The sequence below is a fragment of the Eleutherodactylus coqui genome, chromosome 4 (genome assembly GCF_035609145.1).
Source record: "Eleutherodactylus coqui strain aEleCoq1 chromosome 4, aEleCoq1.hap1, whole genome shotgun sequence".
NCBI lineage: Eukaryota > Metazoa > Chordata > Amphibia > Anura > Eleutherodactylidae > Eleutherodactylus > Eleutherodactylus coqui.
Window position 1 is genome coordinate 86,702,492 of NC_089840.1, and position 26,580 is coordinate 86,729,071.

General features: G+C 42.2%; 1 long non-coding RNA gene across 1 annotated transcript in view; it reads right to left on the reverse strand.

Annotated features, from left to right (window-relative positions):
- LOC136624672 (uncharacterized) overlaps positions 1-26,580 on the reverse strand; it is a 70,736-nt gene that overhangs the window by 43,679 nt on the left and 477 nt on the right. The window contains exon 2 of the long non-coding RNA XR_010792376.1: positions 5,398-5,519. This is a non-coding gene — a long non-coding RNA (uncharacterized lncRNA). The remainder of the gene's footprint in view (positions 1-5,397; positions 5,520-26,580) is intronic.

Genomic DNA, 26,580 nt, shown 5'->3' on the forward strand with positions numbered 1-26,580 from the left:
TTTATGAGCAGTTTATGTTGTCTGTATAATATAATATAGTAATTGGTATTTTTGTCTGTTTAAGTAGTTTTAGTTTATAGTTTGTCATATATTTATAGGTATGAGCAGTCTATATATCTGATATTTCTATTTGAATGCGATAATATATTTAAAGATGGTATTTTATATGTGATATGTTTATTTGCATAATGTATTATATTTTTCTAGCTATATGTAGTCTATATTGATACATTATTTCCTTATACTTTTTTCCTTATATTTGGTATATTTATTTAAATATTTTAATATACTTATAAATCAATATATCAAATATGCAAACAATGCATAATATCTATATGTGTAATATTTCTAGGTATGATTGTATATGTGATATATGTAGTGTGTAATACATTTACAGTTCGTATGTATTCTCTTTATATTTGATTAATTTATTTGTATGATGTAATGTATTTATAAGCATATATTGTCCGCATATCAGATATTTATGTTTAATGATTATGTTTATAGATATGTATTGTTCATATATAGTATATATTTCTATGATGTTACTTATATTTATGGTTATGCATAATCCATATTTATGATATATTTGTGTATTGTAATATATTCATTGGTGTGTACTGTCTATATCCATGTTATATTTTTTCTATGCTCTAGTATATTTTAAGTATGTATATGTGATATATTTATTTTTTAGTATTTAAAGTAGTTGCAGGTAGCATGTACTGTGCATATATGTGATGTATGTATTTGCTTGTCTTTTCCCCTAATGCATATATTTTCCTTATACGTAGTAGATTTATATGTAGTATCTGTCATATATTTATTTCATTTATTGTCTAATTTTAAATGTTTATTCTTTATTCATTATGTAATGGATCAATATACTTTAAAAATAAGCCGGTCTGACACTGATGTGACTGACCATATAGAACAGAAGCAGAATACAGGACATACTGCGATGGATAAAGCCCTCCAATTACACTCCAGATCATCCCACAATAAAATAAGGGTAGCTCACATTTTCTAGTACTTCTTCCCATCTGGCCTCCCATGGCATCTTTATTCAGATGGGTCCCTACACTAACACTTAGAACAGGAGATCTGCAGTGTAATTGGTCGGCTTTACAGGGACTCTCTGGGAATAATGAAATAGCATTTTTATAATGGTCATAGAAGTGATCGCTAGATGAGCTCCAAGCTTCTGATATCCTCACTATTACGCCCGCAGTCCCTGAACTTCGGGGTTTCCTGCAGTTGGAGGTCAGAAGTTACAATGCTTGGACATAGATGAGGATATCAGATGGTTAGAGGAAGTTTAGTGATTACTAATATATAAGCTAGTTATTCCAGGAAAACCCCTTAATTACTTGCAGTATGATTTTGCACTTTGCTTGTATGGTCACTCACAGCACCAATAACTATCTATCTTTACATAGGGGGTTTATATAAAGTAGAATATAGTTGGGTTAATACAACAAATATAGTCTTAGTGTAGGGACCCATCTGAATGAGGTCGCCGTGACGGGGCAGATGGGCTCGCACATTTTATTCAAAATGTGCGCTAAGAACCTCCTAATTGTAGCCAGTAATATTTATCATGTGAGATGGGTTGCACCTTACAAAGACAGGTAGGCATATATTATGTGGGCACTTTGCCACACTTATCAGGAGAGCTTTAAACTGGAATAATATGGGAAGGGAAGTGAAAGGCCAGGTAAAAATATACATCTAATGAATACATTTGAGAACCTTGCTGTTAGAAGTGGATGGAAAGACCGAAGACGAAAAATTCAGATGGAAAGTAGAGGAGCAAGAGACACCGATCACAAACTAAAATGTTTTTACACAAAGGCACCGAGCATGGGAAACAAACAAGGAGAATTGGAGCTCCTAACACCGGAAGAGAAGTATGATGTTAGAGACATCACAGAAACTTGGTGGGATGATACACATGATTGGAATACAAGGCTTGAAGGATACAAATTATTTATAAGAAACAGACCTAATAAAAGAGGAGGAGGTGTTGCGTTGTATGTTAGGAAAAGAGATCCAAGCTTCAGAGCATGGGAGTTCTGTAGAAACTGTTTGCATAAGAATACAAGGAGAGAACAACACAAAAGACACTATTGTAGGTCATTTACCAGAAGCCGCAAGGCATTATAAATCATATATCCGGGGGAGATAATATCTATTTCATATAACCCATACTATAACGGATGGGAGTAGAGGAGAGCTGAGGGGAGTCTGATTGATCCTGCCTCTCTTACCGATTTTTTACGCAACAACTAATCCGAGCCCGCTTGCCACTGCGAATGCTTGTCACAGCAGAGCCTCGATCAATCACTCTAATGAAAAAAGAACAAAAAAATTGCCTTTTATGGCTGAATAAAGGATTTTTTAAAAATATTGCTATATTATTCTTTTTATACTTTGTTTATATTATTTTGTTCTTTTTTTCCTTGGTTGGGTTTTATTTTGATACATTGATTATGCTTTATTATATTCTCCCCTTCCCCTTTTTTAGTTTTTTGGGGGGGATTATTTAGTTGTGGGCTTTTCCACATTCCTTTAGAACTTGTTTGTCATTGAGTATATTGCCTTGTTGAGGGTAAGATGGGTTTTATATTTTGTACCTGATCATATATGCCCTATTTTGTTTCTTCCGTGTTGCGTGTCATGTGATCATTTGGATCACATGGCTCTGCCACGTGATTACCTTCGGGTAGAGATGTGCGAGCATAATTGTTAAGGGCAGATACTCGAGCGAGTATCGTCCTTTTCAAGTACCTGCAGCGCCTCCCACTGTTAACCCCTTCCCTGCCGCGATCTATGTATCTATGATCGCCTCATGGGAAGGGTTCACAAAGGGAGCGCGCTCCCTCTGTGAAGTTGCTGAGCTCTCGTGATATAATCGCAGCGAGCCCGGCCTGATGCCATGGCAACAGGACACCAGAGACTGGCGTCCTGTGTTGCTAGTGCCTGAGATCGCTGTATTGGAATCGTGGAAGGGGCTTAGGTCCATAGCCCCGTTGCTGGCTTTGCATGAATATTTTCGCTACAGAGAAGGAAACCTTTTGAATTTCTCTCTGTCCCCTCCCACCCCCAAGTTTTCTTTTCTGGTGGGGTCGAGTGAGTGCCGTGGTTCTTTTTTGCTAATTACTGAGATCGCTGTTGCCCTGCCATGCCTTATCACAGCGATCATCAGGGCAGTGTTGTAAGTCCCCCAGAGGGTCACAAATTGTGTTAAAAACACAAGATGGGTTCTGGCTCCACCCCCTTCTACGCGTCATCGCGTAGCTCCGCCCCATCACGTGTGCCGATTTCAGCCAATCAGGAGGCTGGAATCGGCACATGTGATGGGGCGGAGGGGGCGGAGCCAGAACGCCGCTCGTGCCCGGACCGACCAAAAGGGAGAAGACCCTTCTGCGCAAGTGCGTCTAATCGAGCGATTAGACGCTGAAATTAGACGGCACCATGGAGACGGGGACGCCAGCGCAGGGAAGGTGAGTATATAACTTCTGTATGGCTCATATTTAATGCACGATGTATATTACAAAGTGCATTAATATGGCCATACAGAAGTGTAAAATCCCACTTGCTGCCGCGGGACAACCCCTTTAAGGATTTCAGATTTGTGTGTATTCACTTTGAAGTTACTCAATCTTCCGAATTGTTCGAATTCTTTAAGGATACTAGGGAGGGCGATTGTGGGGTTGGTCATAAAGATTAGCAGATCGTCAGCGAACAGAGCCAATTTCTGTGCCAAGGCCTCCGTCCTGTAGCCCTTAATGTTGGGGTTGTTTCTTATAGTATTTGCTAGGGATTCCATGACAAGTATGTATAATGTGGATGATAATGGGCATCCCTCTCTGGTCCTGTTTCCTATTTTCAAGGGCTGTGAAAGGGCCCCATTGACCCTTATTTTTGCCGATGGGTTTTTGTATAGGGCTATAATCCATTCTGTAGCCCTTGTTCCTAGGCATATCTTTTGTAACGTTGCTTCCAGGAAGCCCCAGTGGACCCTGTCAGAAGCTTTTTCAGCATCGACTGTCAATAGGCTAAGGGGGTTCCTGGATTTCTGTGCCATTAGGATGATGGAGAGGGTTCTGAGGGTATTATCCCTAGCTTCGCGGCTCAGTACGAACCCAACCTGTTCTTTATGGATTAATGTTGGTACTAGGGGTTGCAGTCGGGTGGCTATTATTTTGGAAAAGATTTTTGTATCTATGTTGAGAAGTGAGATGGGGCGGTAATTACTGCACTCTAGCGGATCCTTCCCCGGCTTAGGCAGAACCGTGATGATTGCCTGTAAGGCTTGTGATGGGAAGGGATAATTATTTGATAGAGCATTGAACGATTTTACCAAGATAGGGCCCAGCAAGTCCCTGCATAGTTTATAAAATCGTGGAGTGAACCCGTCAGGTCCCGGGCTCTTATCTACTTTCAGGTCCTTGATTACCGCTGCCACTTCCTGTCCTGTAACAGCCGTCTTTAACTCCTGGGCTACTTCTGTCGGGATAGGGGGAGGGGCATTTTTGTTTAAGTAGGCTTGCAGTATTGTATCGCCTCTAGATTGGCTAGCGTTCGTGTCGCTTTGAATATTATACAGTCCTTGGTAGTATGACTGGAATCTATCAAGGATTTCTCCTGTGGAGTGTAACAGTCTGTTGTTGGGGGAATTAATGGCAAATATATGGGACTGAGCGGTCTTGGGATTTACAGCCCTTGCTAGCCATTTGCCACATTTATCACCATATTCATAATAGCCCCCCTTAATTTTGTCCCTGTGGCAAAGGGTTGCCTGGTCCAAAATGTCCATGACCTGACCCCGCAGATTTATATGTCTGCCCGTAATTTGTCTGAGGGTGTTTTTTTGTTTGAAGTTTCTAAGGCTCCCAACTCCTCTAGTTTTTTTTTTTTAGTTCTGGGAGCGCTCCTTTTTAAGCCTTGTTCCGTGTGATATGCACACTCCCCGAACTACACATTTTCGGGCTTCCCGCTTTATCGGGGCTGCCGTGCTGTCTAGTTTGTGGTCTTCCTTGAAGTTTTCTATCGTGGACAGGATTTCTTTCAGGCATATTACATCGTTTAAAATATTGTCATTTAACCGCCATGTATTTTTCCCCCCTCGCTCCCCCGCAAGCACCCTCAGTGATCCGTAGACCGGAGCGTGGTCAGACCATACCATGTTACCTATAGAACTTGTAGGGAACGAGTCTAGGAGTGTGTGTGATACCAACAGGTAGTCTATTCTACCGTAGCTATTATGTGCTACTGAGTAGTGACTGTAGTCCCTGGATCCTGGGTGTAAGGTTCTCCAGAGATCTACTAACTTCATGGAAGTCAGTGCCCTCTTCAATCTGCACAGTGCTGCAAAGGAAACGCCAGACTTACCCGTGAATGAATCTAATGGGGGGTCCAAACACACATTGAGGTCTCCACCCAGAACTACTTTTGGATCCCGTTGCGAACTGCGCCAGCACTTCCAGAGTCTTTAAGCCGAAATGGACCTGCCCCTGGTTGGGAAAGTACACGTTAGCGATTGTTAACACTTGATGCCCAATTGAAATTTTGATGAATAAGTATCGACCTTTCGGGGTCTGACATGGATCCCAGCACGCGATGAGGGAGCTGCTTGTGAATTGCTATTGAGACCCCTCCAGTTTTTTTATCCCCATGGACACTATGGTGCCATGTGGTGTAGTGGCGTATAGTGCATCTCGGTGTGCTGGCTACTGCAAAATGTGTCTCTTGTAGAAGCGCTATCATTATGCTCTTTCTGTGCAGGTGGGAGAGGATTTGTCCTCTCTTGGCGGGTTTGTTAAGGCCCCTGACGTTGAAGGTGCAAAATGTCAACTCCATCATGTAATTGGTGTAGCGAAGGAGTCCCCACCCACCAAGCGCAAGGAGATATAGAAAGAGAAAAGAGAGATAAGAGAAAGTTGAACACTACTACCCCCAGAGAGGGGTCTAGGAAGAAAAGGATTCTCCAGAAACCAGTCCAGAGTTGTTTGGGTTGCTACTAGTCGGTGACTAGTGCGGGGACGACGAGGATAGCCGTCCTTCCCTTGGGGGGCGAAGAGGTGCATGGCGGGGGTGTTTCCCCACTCACTCCGACTTGGCGATTGGGGTCCTAACCGGACCCTGTTAAACAATAGGCAAACATTGAGATTAACTAGGCAACCGTCCCGTCTCACTTTAACTACTGTGACCTATCTTGTGTGTTGCCCACTTGCGCTAGGTCTGGACTTTCCTGGATGAAAATGTGGTGTGTCCGGGCCTACTTTTATCTGTCCTACGCTTTCCCGTTGGGTTGTGTACACTGGGGAGTACGGACCGGGGAAAGGACGGATAGAAGGCAGAGCAGAACAAAGCACAACGTATTGGAACCAATTCTCCCTGATTTTCCCTCTACTCCCCTCCCGCTCCCTCCGCCCATACCCCTCCCACATGATGCATGAGGTAGGTTGTCTCACTCCTCCCTGTAGCGTTGGTACTTTGTCTGAGGAACCGCGGAGTCTCTTGTATTGTCCAGTTCTTTATTTTGTAGTTTCGTATGGTGTTTTAAGAGTAAGCAAATTTCTCCGTTGGCCTGCGTTGAGGCATCACCTTGTTGGGCTTTCTGTCGACTTTATCCTAGTTTTGGTTGTCTCTACGGCCTCTTGTTTTCCTTTGAGGTCTTGGATGGGCCTTTTCCCACTGTTCTCTTGGTGTTCTGGTGGGGAGCGACAGCAGTGCCAGCCAGTCCAGCAGAGTAGTTGGTGGCAGATTTAGGGTTTCCAGAAATTTCGGCAGATCGTTCAAGGTTCTGAACGAGGCTGATCTCCCCTCTCTTGTGGCCGTGAGTTGAAAAGGGAATCCCCAGCGGTAGGGGATATTTTGTTCTCGTAGAGCGTCTACCACCGGCTTTAGAGCTTTGCGTTGTTGGAGCGTGCGTCTTGCTAAATCTGGTAATATCAGGATCGTGGAGCCTTCGTGAGCTAGGTCTTTGCAAAGGCATGCTTGTCTGATGATTGCCTCTTTTTCTTTGAAGAAATGGATTCTGCAGATTATATCACGTGGTCTTTTGGGATCTGTTGATCTTGGACCCAGGGCCCTGTGTATACGGTCAATTTCAAGTTGTTGGTCTGCTGGTCTTTGTAGCAGTGAGGAGAAAAAGTTTTGCGCCCATGCTTCCAGTTGGTCGTTCCCTATATCTTCGGGTAGACCCCTTATGCGCAGGTTGTTCCTACGATGTCTGTTTTCCAGATCTTCTAGGTGTAATATGATGTCTGTGATTTGTGCAGCTTGGGCTTTAATCGCTTGGTCGTGTGTGGTCAGGGTGGAGTGAGTTTCTTCTTGCGTTTCCTCCAGCTCGTTAACTCTGTGCCCTAGTTGATGGACCTCAGTTTGGAGGGATGATATAGCTTGCAGTTGTTTCTCTTCGAACTGCTGAAATAGCTGTATGCTGCCAGTTGTGGTAGGGAGGGTTTTTAGGTGCTTTTTCCAATCCCAGTCCGCTTCCTGTTCTGTGGTGTCCTTCCCGCTTGACTCTGCGCCCAGTGCTGGGGGGATGCTTTGTTTGGGACATATTCCCTCCTGTGTAGGACCGCAAGTCCCAGAAGTGCCTGCTGCCTTAGGTGTGTGCAGCCCTCCCCCACTACTGTGGGTTGGGGGCACTGTCGGCGCTGTGTTCTGTGCAGTACTACAAGTCCCATATTTATTTGCAGCACTGGGGGAGGGGGCTTTATCTCTAGCCCTGTGGGCTGCTATGGCTGCAGGTGGTAGCTTTTGTGAGGAGTTCTGTGCCTCAGCGGGATCTGCAGCTCTGGATGTGGAGGCTTTTTCCCTTGTCCTAGGGGCAGGGATCAATGAGGGTGATTTGCCACATATAGGGCTTCTGTGTTGCTGGGGTTTGTGGGGCTGGAGGGGGAAGACCTCCCCCTCTCATTATGTGCTGAGAGCATTGCTTGTGCTTCACCCTGTGGGGTTGTGCAAGCCCCATATGTCTCTGCCGCGCTGCAGGGGGAGGACTGCCTGCTGCTATCACTGGCTGATGGTATCCTACCCCGCTCCCAGCGCTCTCCTATGTCGTCCGCTGTGTTACTGTCGGCTCCGCTGGGCTCATCTCCCTGTGTGGGCTGCCGAGGTGTGGAGCTCCCACGTGTCGCCGCCATCTTAGGTGCCTGCCGCGCGGCGTCTGGAGCTCTGAAGAAGTGGCCGATCTGCCCGGTCTTTTTCCCCTCCGCTGCTCCTGGACCCTCCTGCTGCTTTCTCCTCCCTGTCATGGCTGGCTGAGGGTTATTTCGGCTGCCGGTGAGCGCCTAATTTCTTTATTTTTGTTGGTAGTGGCGGGGAGCTACTGAAGGAAGCTGCTCACCCGGCCATGTACAAGCCACGCCCCACACCACTCATTTTTATTGGGCTCACAGAGTAGCTAAAGCGAGCTGTGGTGACAGCACCCTCCAGATAACAATAATGGCTTTATTTGAATTCTGCACCCCCACTAAATGACACCATTGGGTTTTTTTTAAGCTGTCCACCAGATGCCACATATACAGCAGTAGGCATACTTTAGTTATGGGGCAAACACCCAGGTATGGGCCACCACCAACCCAACAATCAACACCTCCAAGGTCATGTTTCAGCAAGCCTCTGAGAGTGCCTATAACCATGAGCATCAAAGATTCGGGGACAGATGTACAACGTTCCAATGGCCACCTCGACATCCGGCCATCACTATAGACCGATATTGATACTTTTCCAGACGTATCTCAGCCACTTTCAAACATTAACCTCTTACATGTTGCAGCTGTGCAATACACATAACAGCAGACTAGGCACAGTGTGTTCACATTGAAGACATGACGTATATGACAATTATGGAGAGGCCAGAAATAGGTTTTTTGGGCCACTACAGTTCCCCCTACCTAAAATAAGCTGACCCCGGTGCCCCAAGGATACTTATTGCAACAGATGAAAGAAATCATTCTAAGTGCCTTTCAAAATCATAAGATGTCCAGCAGTGACATCATCTCAGAACTGGCAGAAACCAGGGGGACCCCGGTACACCATCTACTGCTCGGAGAAGTCTGACTAGAAGTGGTCTTCATGGAAGAATTTCACCCAAAAAGCCACAGGGCATATGACGTCATGGACCCAACACATGACATCCCAATTAATATGGAATATCCAAAGTTCAAAACCTGAGTTCTTCATTCGCACAATTCAAAACTGCGCCATTTACTACCCAAATCTCTCCCCAGCCCCCAGAGCTCATTCATCTTTGCGTGCCCACATGATGAGTGGCATCAGCCTCAGGGTTACGGCACTGATGTCTGTGAAGGTCACACAACCTGGCACCAGATGGTATAACGTCCGACATATAGAGTAAATCAAGACGATGTTCTAGTGCCTGGCTGCTATGCCCACCTACCCTCATTCCTGGTGCTTGTAGTGGTGCTGAGCTGTGTTGTGGCAGTGTCAATGAAGGCTCATATGGCGGATGGCTGGCTCCGCGACCTTTCCATAAACCTTGGTCGGCTAACCATGTACGTGTATCTCTGTGGGAGAAGTGGAATAAAAACTATTTCTCTGGCAGCAACTTATCTCTGTGAAGAATAATGGACAATGCATAGTAACATAGTATGTAAGGCCGAATGAAGACAATGTCCATCTAGTTCAGCCTGTTTATCCTCCTATGCTGTTGATCCAGAAGAAGGCAAAAAAACCAAGAGGCAGGAGCCAATTAGCCCTTTTGGGGGAAAATTCCTTCCCAACTCCCTAATGGTAATCAGACTAATCCCTGGATCAACCCCTAATAGTTCCTACATGCCTGTATACCAATTAACCAAAGATTTATATCCTGTAATATTCTTCCCCTCTAGAAAGACATCTAGTCCCCCCTTAAACTCCCCTATGGATTTTGCCATCACCACATCCTCAGGCAGAGAGTTCCACAGTCTCACTGCTCTTACAGTAAAGAACCCCCTTCTGTGTTGGCGATGAGACCTGCTTTCTTCTAGACGTAGCGGATGCCCTATTGTTACAGTCACAGTCCTGGGTATAAACAGATCACGGGAGAGATCCTTGTATTGTCCCCTCATGTATTTATACATAGTTATTTGATCACCTCTTAGCCGTCTTTTTTCCAGGGTAAATAATCCTAATATTGATAGCCTCTCTGGGTATTCCAGTCCTTTCATTCCATGTATCAGTTTAGTTGCTCTTCTTTGAACCCCCTCCAGCACTGCAGCATCTTTCCTGAGCACCAGTGTCCAGAACTGTACGCAGTATTCCATGTGAGGCCTGACAAGTGCCTTATATAGTGATAGAATAATGTTCTCGATTCCTCACCCCTATATCTCTTTTAATGCACCCGAAGACTTTATTAGCTTTTGCAGCAGCTGACTGGCATTGGTTGCTCCAGTTAAGTCTACAATCCACTAGTATCCCCAGGTCTTTTTCCATATAACTTTTCCCTAGCAGTACCCCACTTAGTGTATATTGTTGACATCCATTTCTCCTGCCCATGTGCATGTTCAAAACCAAAGAATCCATCTGTCACCCCACATACGGTGTTGGGATTGTCAGGCTTCACCCATACACATTAAATCGACAGTTAATCTCATCTAGATTAAAAGATTCGGCGCCGGTGATAGAACATGCTGCACCGAACTTCGTAGCGGTGAGGTATGCAATGCAACAGAGCTCATATGGGTGCTGCATTGCATTGCTATGGGAGCTAGTGACAGTGTTATCACCCGCAGGATCTACCCGCCCATGATACGCTGTCAGCACACGGTCATGTAAAAGTTGGCCTAAAGCCCCCATGTATTTCAATGTGGCCTCTCACACCAGCATTTTTTCAGTCCGTTTTCTATGTGCTGAAAATCAAATGCTGTATGTCTTATTTCTTGCGTTTTTAGCGCTGAAATCGCCCATAGAAATCAATGGAGGAGCATAAAAAAAAAAGTAAAACACAGGTTTTATATAATTTTTAATAAAAGCAATAGATATCCATGAACAACTGAATAAAGAAAAATCATATATACTGCTAGCGGGCTGCCCATTAAATTCACGGGAAAAGGTGACTCCTGTAAGTTTCAATTTTTATAGCCCAACTAATATTGCGTTTTCAGCGCATGATTAAAATGTGCAGAAATTCAGCTAAAAACCGTCCATGTATCTTCATTTTCTTTTTTTTAATGAATTTTAAAATTGAAGGGGGTGGGGTCTGACAAGAAAAAATTCCGCATTGGATATCACCTGACCTTGCTAGACCACTGCGCTGCGGAGCAGATTTATGAAACCGTCTTAAAGATAACCTGCCTTAGTTGCCCCTAGCAACCAATCAGAGCTCACCTTTCATTTTACCAAAACAGAATACAAAATACAAGCTGCGCTGTGATTGGTTGCTAGGGGCAACTGAGGCAGTTTATCTTTTAGACAGTTTTATAAACCTCCCACTATATTTTTGCCCATCTAAAAAGTACAAACTATGCCGAGTCTCATCTGGACAACCTCTTCTATGGATGAGGACTTGCCAGCGATTAGCTGATGGTCTCTGGTCTGCCAGCACAAACGCCCAGCAGTCTGCTGTGATCACTGGTATTACATGGCCCCTTCCCAAATGGATGGGTGACTATATAATACATGTATAGAGGAAGAACAATCATGGGTAGATGGTGCGCTCAGACAAAGGAAGGAGACAGGAAGAGTTAGCACTGTGAGCGGCAATGTGTCCAGCTCCATACCACCGCCATCATCTGACCCATCCAGGTTACGGTGGTGAAACGTGTTGTTGCTGACACTACTGACTCTCCCAGTCTCCTTCCTTTGTCTGAGCGCACATTGACCTGCAATGTATCTTCTTCTGTATTGTCTACACCAGAGTTTGTCCGGTCACCGGAGTGGTTGTTGCTGAGAGGACTCTGCTACATTGCCATTAATATATGCTCCAGGTACCATTCTCCCACTGTGCAGTATTACACTATGGAGCGCCTTATTATTTGTTTCTTCAGCTACATAATATATAATCATTCTGATCCTTCCAGAGCATAAGCTTCTTGGTGTATAGAGGGGAGTCCTAGGTGGGGACCTCTCTATTGTTTCCATATGCTCTACTAGGGTGTACAGTATATATAGGGGTGGTCAAGTTGGAACAACTCCATTAGGTAGTTTTGCCCATAATGTGGATGAAGCAAAGCATTTTGTGACATAAATCTATATGCTTCAATTCTCTGCTGTCAGCTTTTTTTGTTCCTGTTTTTAGGAATCCCAGTAAGTAATCCTAATCTAATTGTATGTTACATTGTAAGATCTGAGCAGCATAGAACAACAATGGCAGCTATGATGACATCACAGAGCATATGACATCACAGACATGGCATGACATCATAATTGCTATAGAATGTCTAAAGCTGTAAACTCGTGCCATCTTGTGTCATTTGTGTTTGAGAGCTTGAAGAAAAGAAGTCCAGGTCTCTTCATCGTGAATTGCGTGGATTCGTTGCAGGCCGATTGCTACAATCAACAGGCGGAGAGCAGATATCTTTTTCCTTTTCTTAGTTGATGTATTGTCTGTATATGTGGTATATGTATTTGTATAATGTAATGTATTTATAGGTAACATCTATTGTCTTTATATGTGATGGTTTGTTTTTTAAATAACGTCATATATTTTAGGTATATATTTTCTTTATATGCGATACATTATTGGGATAATATCATATATTTAGGAGCAGTTTATGTTGTCTGTATAATATAATATATTACTTAGTATGTGTGTCTGTGTATGTAGTTTTAGTTTATAGTTTGTCATATATTTATAGGTATGAGCAGTGTATATATGTGATATTTCTATTTGAATGCGATAATATATTTAAAGATGGCATTTTATATGTGATATGTTTATTTGCATAACGTATTATATTTCTAGCTATATGTAGTCTATATTGATACATTATTTCCTTATACTTTTTTCCTTATATTTGGTATATTTATTTAAATATTTTAATATACTTATAAATCAATATATCAAATATGCAAACAATGCATAATATCTATATGTGTAATATTTCTAGGTATGATTGTATATGTGATATATGTAGTGTGTAATACATTTACAGTTCGTATGTATTCTCTTTATATTTGATTAATTTATTTGTATGATGCAATGTATTTATAAGCACATATTGTCCGCATATCAGATATTTATGTTTAATGATTATGTTTATAGATATGTATTGTTCATATATAGCATATATTTCTATGTTACTTATATTTATGGTTATGCATAATCCATATTTATGATATATTTGTGTATTGTAATATATTCATTGGTGTGTACAGTCTATATCCATGTTATATTTTTTCTATGCTCTAGTATATTTTAAGTATGTATATGTGATATATTTATTTTTTAGTATTTAAAGTAGTTGCAGGTAGCATGTACTGTGCATATATGTGATGTATGTATTTGCTTGTCTTTTCCCCTAATGCATATATTTTCCTTATACGTAGTAGATTTATATGTAGTATCTGTCATATATTTATTTCATTTATTGTCTAATTTTAAATGCTTATTCTTTATTCATTATGTAATGGATCAATATATATTTTAAAAATAAGCAGGTCTGACACTGATGTGACTGACCATATAGAACAGAAGCAGAATACAGGACATACTGCAATGGATAAAGCCCTCCAATTACACTCCAGATCATCCCACAATAAAATAAGGGCAGCTCACATTTTCTAGTACTTCTTCCCATCTGGCCTCCCATGGCATCTTTATTCAGATGGGTCCCTACACTAACACTTAGAACAGGAGATCTGCAGTGTAATTGGTCGGCTTTACAGGGACTCTCTGGGAATAATGAAATAGCATTTTTATAGCGGTTATAGAAGTGATCGCTAGATGAGCTCCAAGCTTCTGATATCCTCACTATTACGCCCGCAGTCCCTGAACTTCGGGGTTTCCTGCAGTTGGAGGTCAGAAGTTACAATGCTTGGACATAGATGAGGATATCAGATGCTTAGAGGAAGTTTAGTGATTACTAATATATAAGCTAGTTATTCCAGGAAAACCCCTTAATTACTTGCAGTATGATTTTGCACTTTGCTTGTATGGTCACTCACAGCACCAATAACTATCTATCTTTACATAGGTGGTTTATATAAAGTAGAGTATAGTTGGGTTAATACAACAAATATAGTCTTAGTGTAGGGACCCATCTGAATGAGGTCGCCGTGACGGGGCAGATGGGCTCGCACATTTTATTCAAAATGTGCGCTAAGAACCTCATAATTGTAGCCAGTAATATTTATCATGTGAGATGGGTTGCACCTTACAAAGACAGGTAGGCATATATTATGTGGGCACTTTGCCACACTTATCAGGAGAGCTTTAAACTGGAATAATATGGGAAGGGAAGTGAAAGGCCAGGTAAAAATATACATCTAATGAATACATTTGAGAACCTTGCTGTTAGAAGTGGATGGAAAGACCAAAGATGAAAAATTCTGATGGAAAGTAGAGGAGCAAGAGACACCGATTACAAACTAAAATGTTTTTACACAAAGGCACCGAGCATGGGAAACAAACAAGGAGAATTGGAGCTACTAACACCGGAAGAGAAATATGATGTCATAGGCATCACCAAAACATGGAGGGATGATACACATGATAAGAATACAAGGCTTGAAGGATACAACTTATTTATAAGAAACTAATAAAAGAGGAGGAGGTGTTGCGCTGTATGTTAGGAAAACATTTATCTCCACAGAGATTCAAACTTCAGTGCATGGGAGTTCTGTAGAAACTGTTTGCATAAGAATACAAGGAGAGAACAACACAAAAGACACCATTGTAGGCATTTGCTATAGGCCATTTACCAGAAGCCGCAGGGCATTATAAGTCATATATCAGGGGTAGATAATATCTATTTCATATAACCTATACTGTAACGGATGGGAGTAGAGGAGAGCTGAGGGGACCCGATTTTTTAAGGAACAACTAATCCGAGCCCGCTTGCCACTGCGAATTCTTGTCACAGCAGAGCCTCGATCAATCACTCTAGTAGGATTGCAAAAAAAACCCCACATGATGATATGACATGAAAAAAAGAACCAAAAAATTGACTTTTTTGGCGGAATAAAGGATTTTATTTTTTTTTAAATATTGCTATATTATTCTTTTTATACTTTGTTTATATTATTTTGTTATTTTTCTTTGGTTGGGTTTAATTTTGATACATTGATTATGCTTTATTATATTCCCCCCTTCCCCTTTTTTAGTTTTTTTTGGGGGGATTGCTTAGTTGTGGGCTTTTCCACATTCCTTTAGAACTTTTTTGTCATTGAGTATATTGCCTTGTTGAGGGTAAGATGGGTTTTATATTTACTACCTGATTATATATGCCCTATTTTGTTTCTTCCGTGTTGCGTGTCATGTGATCATTTGGATCACATGGCTCTGCCACGTGATTACCTACGAGTAGAGATGACCGAGCATACTCATTAAGGGCAGATACTCAAGCGAGCAGCGTCCTTTTCGAGTACCTGCCTGCTCGTCAGAAAAGATTCGGGTGCCATCAGGGGAGAGCGGTGGGGAACCAGGGGGGGGGGGTGAGATCTTTTCCTCTCTCCCTCCCCGCTCCCCCCCTGCTCACTCCCGCAACCCACCGCTCACCCCCACCGGCACTCAAATCTTTTCTGACGAACAGGCAGGTACTCGAAAAGGACAATACTCGCTCGAGTATCTGCCCTTAACGAGTATGCTCGCTCATCTCTACCTACGGGTTTGTTTTGACGTCCACTCAGCGTTGCTGTTACCATGGTTATGATACATGCGCAGTTGATACCCCTATCCAATGCAGGATAGTGCCGCAATACCGGCCTTTTCTCGCGCATGTGCAGTGAATCGTTATGAACGCAATGACGCATGACATAGCAGAGGAAGCTCCATGTTCCGCTCCGGATGCACTGCCTGTCCATATTTGGTATGTGCTATTTGTGTGCACCTGTTTGCTTTTATGTATTGGTTAATGTGGGTGTATACTTGTGTGCGATTTGTGTAAACTGTCTCATGTTTTGTTATTTAAGTGATGTCTGTGTATATATTGGGTAGCTTGAAAAAGGCCAGTCACTGCACTGGCTGCCCGTCAAATATAGAATCTAATTCAATCTCACTATCTTCATCCATCAAGCTCTCCATAGCACCACCCTACATTGCTTCCCTCATCTCAATCCACCACCCAGTCAGTGCCCTCCACTCCGCTAACTAAACTAGATTAAGCGCCTCTTTAAGGGCTAATGCTCACAAAGGATTTGTACCGCGGTTCTCCGGCGTAAATCCTTGGTGGAATAACGCAGCTATTAGGTTCTATTGAACTTAATAGCTTTTCTGCCAGCCAATGCTGACATGCGTTATTTTACCATGGATTTACGCGAGCAGTAAAAAAAGCAGCGTGTTCTATTTCCTGCAGATTTATTTCGCGGGAGGTCTCCATCAATATAGCCTTGATGACGACTGCAGAAAAACACGCTATATTGTGCAATCAGCAGCGGGCGCGGTTTGTTTACAATCCCAGTACTCCCGCGGTGTAAAACCGTGGGCATATGCCACGACAGCCATGGGCATGAGCCCTAACTCAAACCTTCCTTTAGGAGGGTTTTTTGCGTGGGGTTTAACACGTTTTACTGTACTCTTCGCACTGATGGAGAGCTTTCACATCAGCGCGAGACATACTCATACCGTAATTAAAAAGGCTGTGCAGCCTAATTAGATCCCGGTGTGTTGCTTTCTCTATTAAATAGCACAGTGTAATGCGCGATTACGTAGGTATCGGGTGCACACTTGCGAACCCCCAATACACTCCTATGGGGCCTTTAGTGCGCAAATAGGCACAAATATATAGCATGTAGCATTTTTTTAACGTGCACAAAAATACGTAACGTTAGAGCACCCATGAAATCAGTGGGTTCTATTCTGTGCAGATTGTGTGCCCAAAATTTGGCTGCACATCCAAGTGGAAGAATGTATCACAGGGGGTACCACAAGGCTCTGCCCTAGGCCCAGTGTTGTTCAACATTTTTATAAATGATCTGGAGGAGGGAATTGTTGGAAACTGATCAAATTTGCAGATGACACAAACCTGGGAGGGATAGTTAACACTAGGGAAGAGAGAGAGAGAGTATTTAAAATGATCTAGAAAAGCTTGAACAGTGGGCATCGACTAACAGAATGGTATTTAACAAGGAGAAATGCAAAGCCCTACATCTGGGCAAGAAAAATGAAGAAAGCACATACAGAATGGGAGGAATTGGGCTAAGCAGCAGATGTGAAAAAGACTTGGGTATACTAATAGATCATAAAATGAACATGAGTGAACAATGTGATGCAGCAGCCAAAAAGGCAAACACGATTCTGGGATGTATTAAGAGAAGCATAGAGTCTAGATCATGTGAGGTAATTATCCCCCTCTACTCTTCCTTAGCCAAACCTCATCTGGAATACTGTGTCCAGTTCTGGGCACCCCATTTTGAAAAAGACATTGACAAACTGGAGCAAGTTCAGAGAAGAGTTACCAAGATGGTGAGCGGTCTGCAAATCGTGTCCAATGAAGAACGGTTAAAGGATCTGGGAATGTTTATCTTGCAGAAGAGCAGGTTGAGAGGAGACTTAATAGCTGTCTACAAGTGTCTGAAGGGCAGTCACAGTGCAGAGGGATCAGCCCTATTCTCATTTGTACAAGGAAAGTATAGAAGCAATGGGATGAAACTGAAAGGGAGAAGACACAAATTAAATATTAGATATCTTTGACATGAAGAACTTTTATATTTAGAAGTACAAACTAATGTGATGAAATTTGTTTTAGTCAGAGATGTAAGATATAGGGGGAGCAGGACAAAGACAGATTATAGGAAGGGCACGAAAGCCAACGCATAAAGAGATCTCTACCAAATTCAGCCTCACATCATGACATCACTCATGCTGGTCGTCATTGAGACACCACTCATTTTCATTGGGCTCACAGAGTAGCTAAAGCGAGCTGTGGTGACAGCACCCTCCAGATAACAATAATGGCTTTATTTGAATTCTGCACCCCACTAAATGACACCATTGTTGATTTTGAAGCTGTCCACCAGATGCCACATATACAGCAGTAGGCATACTTCAGTTATGGGGCAAATACCTAGGTATAGGCCACCACCAACCCAACCATCAGCACCTCCAAGGTCATATTTCAGCAAGCCTCTGAGAGTGCCTATAACCATCAAAGATTCGGTGACAGATATACAACGTACCAATGGCCAGCTAGACATGCGGTCATCACGTGACTAGACCGATATTAATACTTTTCCAGACGTATCCCAGCCACTTTCAAACATTAACCTCTTACATGTTGCAGCTGTGCAATACACATTAACAGCAGACTAGGCACAGTGCATCCACATTGAAGACATGACATATATGACAATTATGGAGGGGCCAGAAATAGGTGTTTTGGGCCACTACAGTTCCTTCCTACTTAAAATAAGTTGACCCCCGGTGCCCCAAGGAAACGTATTGCAACAGATGAAAGAGATCATTCTAAGTGCCTTTCAAAATCATAAGATGTCCAGCAGTGACATCATCTCAGAACTGACAGAAACCAGAGGGTCCCCGGTACACCATCTACTGCTCAGAGAAGTCTGCCCAGAAGGGGTCTTCATGGAAGAATTTCACCCAAAAAGCCACAGGGCATATGACGCCATGGACTCAACACATGACATCACAATTAATATGGAATATCCAAAGTTCAAAACCTGAGCCATCCTGGGTCCTTTGAGCAAGTCAAGTCCAAGATTGTAGTTCTTCACTTGTACAATTCAAAACTACGCCTTTTACTCCCCAGAACTCTGCCCAGGGAGTCGGGGGCTCCGTTGGTCCTCAGTATGGTGGAGCACATCCTAGGGGGCTGCCAGAGCCGACACGGGAGAACAGGACGGTTGACTGGGATGTCATACATGCTGTACTATGTCTCCCAGTGTCTGCTGTTCAGTGCCCACCGTAACTGTCTTACATCTAGATATCAATATACTAGCAGCATCAGGGGTGTGCATTAAGTCCAGGATTACAGCTTCTTGGTTAAAACTCCAACTTTATTCCATCATGCATATAAAAAGCGACGTTTCGACCGGGAAATTCCAGTCTTTCTCAAGCCAATGAATAAAATGCTAAACACAAGTGTGTCCCTAATATATCAAAAATCAGCCCATCAGCACACCAATGACTAGTGATCTAAAATATTTATTTTAGATCACTAGTCATTGGTGTGCTGATGAGCTGATTTTTGATATATTAGGGACACACTTGTGTTTAGCATTTTATTCATTGGCTTGAGAAAGACTGGAATTTCCCGGTCGAAACGTCGCTTTTTATATGCATGATGGAATAAAGTTGGAGTTTTAACAAATAAGCTGTAATCCTCTACTTGATGCACACCCCTGATACTGCTAGTATATTGATATCTATGTTGGCAATTTTCCTTCGATGACGGGTCCACATCTACAACTAGCTTTGGCATCACAGCCCTGGATGAGCTCTAGTGAGTATAACTCCTATTTTTAGTGTGCCGCAACAACCTCTGTGTCTTACATATAAAGTAAATCAGGAAGATGTTCTAGTGCCCGGCTGCTGTGCCCACCTACCCTTATTCCTGGTGCTTGTAGTGGTGCTGAGCTGTATTGTGGTAGTGTCACTGAAAACTCATATGGCTCGGACAAGCTGTTTATGGGCAGTAGCGGGTACCTGTGCGCCGCGCTGGTCATGAGGCAGAAGCTGGTCATAGAGATAAGAGGATGCTGCCAGCCAGCGGGCACCAATCACTTTACATATAGACATTCTTACAGAGCTCATTGTGAGGGATTAGCGTTAGGATAGGTAGCAACCTGGGCATCCACAGCCAGAGACAGTGACACACGGAATAAAGTTCGTAGTCCAGGCTCCGCCTGGGTTTATTTCAGCACAAATAAAGCAAAACAGGCCTTAACTCCAGGCCAACATAAATTAACACCTGCTCGTCTGAGCACTCACTATACATAGACCGGCCCTGACTACTCACTTAAAAAACACTGCTTGCTGTGCACAGCCAGTCTGGTCCTCAGACCTGCAGAGGTCTCAGCACACTCTCCTTGGTGTGGAGGTTAGGGGCGTCTCCCTGTAAACCTCTGGCCTTCTCAGCCACCCCCCTCAAGACCTGCAGTCCCAGGTTTTTATAAGGCCCGGTACCAGCCTCACCTGGTATGTGGGAGTGGTCATCCCACCCTTCGCTTTGACCACTCCAGGAAAAGCCGGACTATGCGGCTTGGAGCCACTGCATTACACTACACCGTGTCAGTAACTTAGTGTTACTGACACACAAATGCTGGCTTCCTCCACCGAGCCCAGGCGGCTCGGTGGCACGTATCCGCCCTCCAGCACTTTGTCAGTCACTGTCTCACATCATTCATCTCTGCATGCCCACATGATGAGTGGCATCAGCCTCAGGGTTACTGCACTGATGTCTGTGAAGGTTATACAACCTGGCAGCAGATGGTATAACTTCTTACATATGGAGTAAATCAAGTCAAGTAAATCAAGTCAATGTTCTAGTGCCTGGCTGCTATGCCCACCTACCCTCATTCCTGGTGCTTGTAGTGGTGCTGAGCTGTGTTGTGGCAGTGTCAATGAAGGCTCATATGGCGGATGGCTGGCACCACAACCTTCCCAGAAACCTTGGTCAGCTGACCATGTACGTGTTTCTCTGTGGGAGGAATGGAATAAAAAACACTTATTTCCATGCAGAATAATGGGCCATGCATGTTCAAAACCAAAGAATCCATCTGTCACCCCACATACGGTGTTGGGATTGTCAGGCTTCACCCATACAGATTAAAACAACAGTAAATCTCATCCAGATTGGCAGATTCAGCGCCGGTGATACAACATGCTGTGCTGAATTTCGTGGCTCTGAGGCATGCAATGCAGCAGTGCTCATATGGGTGCTGCAATGCATTGCTATGGGAGCTAGTGACAGTGCTATCACCCGCGGGATCTACCCACCGATGATACGCTGTCAGCACACGGTCATATAAAAGTTGGCCTAAAGCCCCCATGTATTTCAATGTGGCCTCTCACACCAGCATTTTTTCAGTCCGTTTTATATGTGTTAAAAATCGAACGCTCTATTTCTCATTTCTTGTGTTTTTGGCGCTAAAATCGCCCATGGAAATCAATGGAGGTGCATAAAAAATAGTAAAACGCAGGTTTTATATAATTTTTAATAAGAGCAATAGATATCCATGAACGACTGAATAAAGAAAAATCACATATACTACTAGAGGGCTGCCCATTAAATTCACGGGAAAAAGTGACTCCTGTAAATTTCAATTTTTATAGCCCAACTAATATTGCGTTTTCAGCGCACGATTAAAATGTGCAGAAAATGCAGCTAAAAACCGTCCATGTGAGAGAAGCCGTCTCTTTTACACAGGTGTGATTTCTCTGTTTTGCCCTAGGAAAATCCCCGAGTGCCAAACACATTCAAAAGAACCAATTGCTTTCAATGGGCTCATTCACAGCATTGTGTAATCACGGTGAGGAAACAGATAGATCATGATGTGTGGTCTTCTGAGTGGGCGAGCCAGCGCAAATTATGAGCTCGCACGCCCACCACCAATCAAAAGGCATATATACCTGGTCAGTGGCTGCTTATGCGCGTCACTGATGACTGCCTGGGTTATCAGTCACAGCCCACAAGATCGGTCATGTGACCCGACGCGAATGCAAACGCTGGCATCTCTGCTGAATGTTGCGGCGGTGCCTGCGTGTTTGAGCTAATTTATACCCAAACAGGCAGCGCTACTGATCTTGATGAAGCTATTTAAAATTTGCAGAGAACAAAGTTAGGAGACAAAGTCCTTTAGTGTTTCTGCTCACAATGTTACGTAAATAAACCAGAAAATTACGCTTGTAACTGTAAGTATCTTGATTTTCTTTTTTTTAATGAATTTTAAAAATGAAGGGGCTCAGGTCTGACAAAAAAAAATTTTCCGCATTGGATATCACCTCACCTTGCTACGCCACTGCGCTGCGGGGCAGATTTATGAAACCGTCTTAAAGATAACCTGCCTTAGTTGCCCCTAGCAACCAATCAGAGCTCAGCTTTCATTTTACCAGAACAGAATACAAAATACAAGCTGCGCTGTGATTGGTTGCTAGGGGCAACTGAGGCAGTTTATCTTGTAGACAGTTTTATAAATCTCCCCCTATATTTTTGCCCATCTAAAAAGTACAAACTGTGACGAGTCTCATCTGGACAACCTCTTCTATGGGTGAGGACTTGCCAGCGATTAGCTGATGGTCTCTGGTCTGCCAGCACAAACGCCCAGCAGTCTGCTGTGATCACTGGTATTACATGACCCCTTCCCAAATGGATGGGTGACTATAGTAGAAGAACAATCATGGGTAGATGGTGCGCTCAGAGAAAGGACGGAGACAGGAAGAGTTAGCACTGTGAGCGGCAACGTGTTCCAGCGCCATACCGCCGCCATCATCTGGCCCATCCAGGTTACGGTGGTGAAACGTGTTGTCGCTGACACTACTGACTCTCCCAGTCTCCTTCCTTTGTCTGAGCGCACATCGACCTGCGATGTATCTTCTTCTGTATTGCCTACACCAGAGTTTGTCCGGTCACCGGAGAGGTTGCTGCTGAGAGGACTCTGCTACATTTCCATTAATATATGCTCCAGGTACCATTCTCCCACTGTGCAGTATTACACTATGGAGCGCCTTATTGTTTGTTTATTCAGCTACATAATATATAATCATTCTGATCCTTCCAGAGCATAAGCTTCTCTGCAGTAGGTCTCTGCTGTGGCGTATAGAGGGAAGTCCTAGGTGGGGACCCCTCTATTGCATCCATATACTCTACTAGAGTGTACAGTATATATAGGGGTGGCCAAGTTTGGGCAACTCCATTAGATAGTTTTGCCCATAATGTGGATGAAGCAAAGCATTTTGTGACATGAATCTATACGCTACAATTCTCTGCTGTCAGCTTTTTTGTTCCTATTTTTAGGAATTCCAGTATTTAATCCTAATCTAATTGTATGTTACATTATAAGATCTAAGCAGCATAGAACAACAATGGCAGCTATGATGACATCACAGAGCATATGACATCACAGACATGGCATGACATCATAATTGCTATAGAATGTCTAAAGCTGTAAACTCGTGCCATCTTGTGTCATTTGTGTTTGAGAGCTTGAAGAAAAGAAGTCCAGGTCTCTTCATCGTGAATTGCGTGGATTCGTTGCAGGCCGATAGCTACAATCAACTGGCGGAGAGCAGATATCTTTTTCCTTTTCTTAGTTGATGTATTGTCTGTATATGTGGTATATGTATTTGTATAATGTAATGTATTTATAGGTAACATCTATTGTCTTTATATGTGATGGTTTTTTTTTTAAATAACGTCATATATTTTAGGTATATATTTTCTTTATATGCGATACATTATTGGGATAATATCATATATTTATGAGCAGTTTATGTTGTCTGTATAATTTAATATAGTAATTGGTATTTTTGTCTGTTTAAGTAGTTTTAGTTTATAGTTTGTCATATATTTATAGGTATGAGCAGTCTATATATGTGATATTTCTATTTGAATGCGATAATATATTTATAGATGGCATTTTATATGTGATATGTTTATTTGCATAACGTATTATATTTTTCTAGCTATGTGTAGTCTATATTGATACATTATTTCCTTATACTTTTTTCCTTATATTTAGTATATTTATTTAAATATTTTAATATACTTATAAATCAATATATCAAATATGCAAACAATGCATAATATCTATATGTGTAATATTTCTAGGTATGATTGTATATGTGATATATGTAGTGTGTAATACATTTACAGTTCGTATGTATTCTCTTTATATTTGATTAATTTATTTGTATGATGTAATGTATTTATAAGCACATATTGTCCGCATATCAGATATTTATGTTTAATGATTATGTTTATAGATATGTATTGTTCATATATAGCATATATTTCTATGATGTTACTTATATTTATGATTATGCATAATCCATATTTATGATATATTTGTGTATTGTAATATATTCATTGGTGTGTACTGTCTATATCCATATGTTATATTTTTCTATGCTGTAGTATATTTTAAGTATGTATATGTGATATATTTATTTTTTAGTATTTAAAGTAGTTGCAGGTAGCATGTACTGTGCATATATGTGATGTATGTATTTGCTTGTCTTTTCCCCTAATGCATATATTTTCCTTATACGTAGTAGATTTATATGTAGTATCTGTCATATATTTATTTCATTTATTGTCTAATTTTAAATGCTTATTCTTTATTCATTATGTAATGGATCAATATTTATATTTTTAAATAAGCAGGTCTGACACTGATGTGACTGACCATATAGAACAGAAGCAGAATACAGGACATACTGCAATGGATAAAGCCCTCCAATTACACTCCAGATCATCCCACAATAAAATAAGGGTAGCTCACATTTTCTAGTACTTCTTCCCATCTGGCCTCCCATGGCATCTTTATTCAGATGGGTCCCTACACTAACACTTAGAACAGGAGATCTGCAGTGTAATTGGTCGGCTTTACAGGGACTCTCTGGGAATAATGAAATAGCATTTTTATAGTGGTTATAGAAGTGATTGCTAGATGAGCTCCAAGCTTCTGATATCCTCACTATTACGCCCGCAGTCCCTGAACTTCGGGGTCTCCTGCAGTTGGTGGTCAGAAGTTACAATGCTTGGACATAGATGAGGATATCAGATGCTTAGAGGAAGTTTAGTGATTACGTATTTAGAAGCTAGCTATTCCTGGAAAACCCCTTTATTACTTGCAGTATGATTTTGCACTTTGCCTGTATGGTCACTCACAGCACCAATAACTATCTAGCTTTACATAGGTGGTTTATATAAAGTAGAAGATAGTAGGGTTAATACGACAAATATAGTCTTAGTGTAGGGACCCATCTGAATGAGGTCGCCGTGACGGGGCAGATGGGCTCGCACAATTTATTCAAAATGTGCGCTAAGAACCTCATTTATAATTGTAGCCAGTGATATTTATCATGTGAGACAGGTTGCACCTTACAAAGACAGGTAGGCATATATTTGGCAGACACCTTGCTACACTCATCAGGAGAGCTTTAAACTAGAATAATAAGGGAAGTGAAAGGCCAGGTAAAAATATACAGCTAATGAAGACAATTGAGAACCTTGCTATTAGAAGTTAAAAGAAAGAACAAAGACGAAAAATTCAGATGGAAAGTAGTGGAGCAAGAGACACCCATCACAAACTAAAATATTTCTACTCTAATGCACAGAGCATGGGAAACAAACAAAGAGAATTGGAGCTCGTAACACAGGAAGAGAAATATGTCAGAGACATCACAGAAACTTTGTGGGATGATACACATGATTAGAATACAAGGCTTGAAGGATACAACTTATTTATAAGAAACAGACCTAATAAAAAGGGAGGAAGTGTTGTGTTGTATGATAGGAAAGCATCATCTCCACAGAGATTCAAGCTTCAGAGCATGGGAGTTCTGTTGAAACTGTTTAGGTAAGAACCACAAGGAGAGAACAAGAGAAAGGACACCATTGTAGGCATTTACTATAGGCCTCTTGGACAAGCATGGATAAGCTCTTTCTACATCAGATAGCCAAGTTCTAAAAGCAGTATGACATTGTGATCATGGGGGATTGGATGGATGTACCTAAGGAGAGAAATGTACAAGAAGCATGGGAAAATTGCAAAATGACATTCTCAAAGCATAATTGTTAACAATCACTTAAAGAATGAAAAATGGAAAAGCATTTAAAGATGTTGTTGTTTTTGAGACTGTCCACCGGATGCCAGATACTGTATGCAGCAGTAGGCAGATTTCAGTTATGTGGCAAACACCCTGGTATGAGCCACCCCGAACTCAACAACCAGCGCCTCCAAGGCCATATTTTAGCAATGCTAAAATGCTAGAGTACCTATTACCATGAGCATGAAAGATTTTATGACCGCCAGGATCCTCATACTCCTCTTGCTTATCCTCCACAAATCTCATATGGCATCTCTGTAGGACATAGCGTCTGGTCCTTTGAATACAGATAAGAACTCACCACCCTGGTACAGGAATATGTCATTAAGAAAACATTTGAATTGCTTGTGTTTTGCTTTAATTTTTTTATTTTAAAAGACTTACAGTTTACTAAAACACCTGCTTGAAACTTTAAATGCCCATTTTAAAAAATTATTTTGCCTTCCTCTGGATCAACAAGGGGGGTGGAAACAGGCTGAACTAGATGGACATTGTCTCTCTTCAGCCTAACATACTATGTTACTATCCTATCATCGCCATCCTCCAGCCATTCTTTTGCTATGGCTCCCAGCCTCCAAGCGGCAGCCTACAGAAAGATCCAAGCACTTTAGCCGAGCTCTGTTCCTGTTGCTCTCATTGAAGTCAATGTGAGCTACCACAAAAGCCTAGCAAAT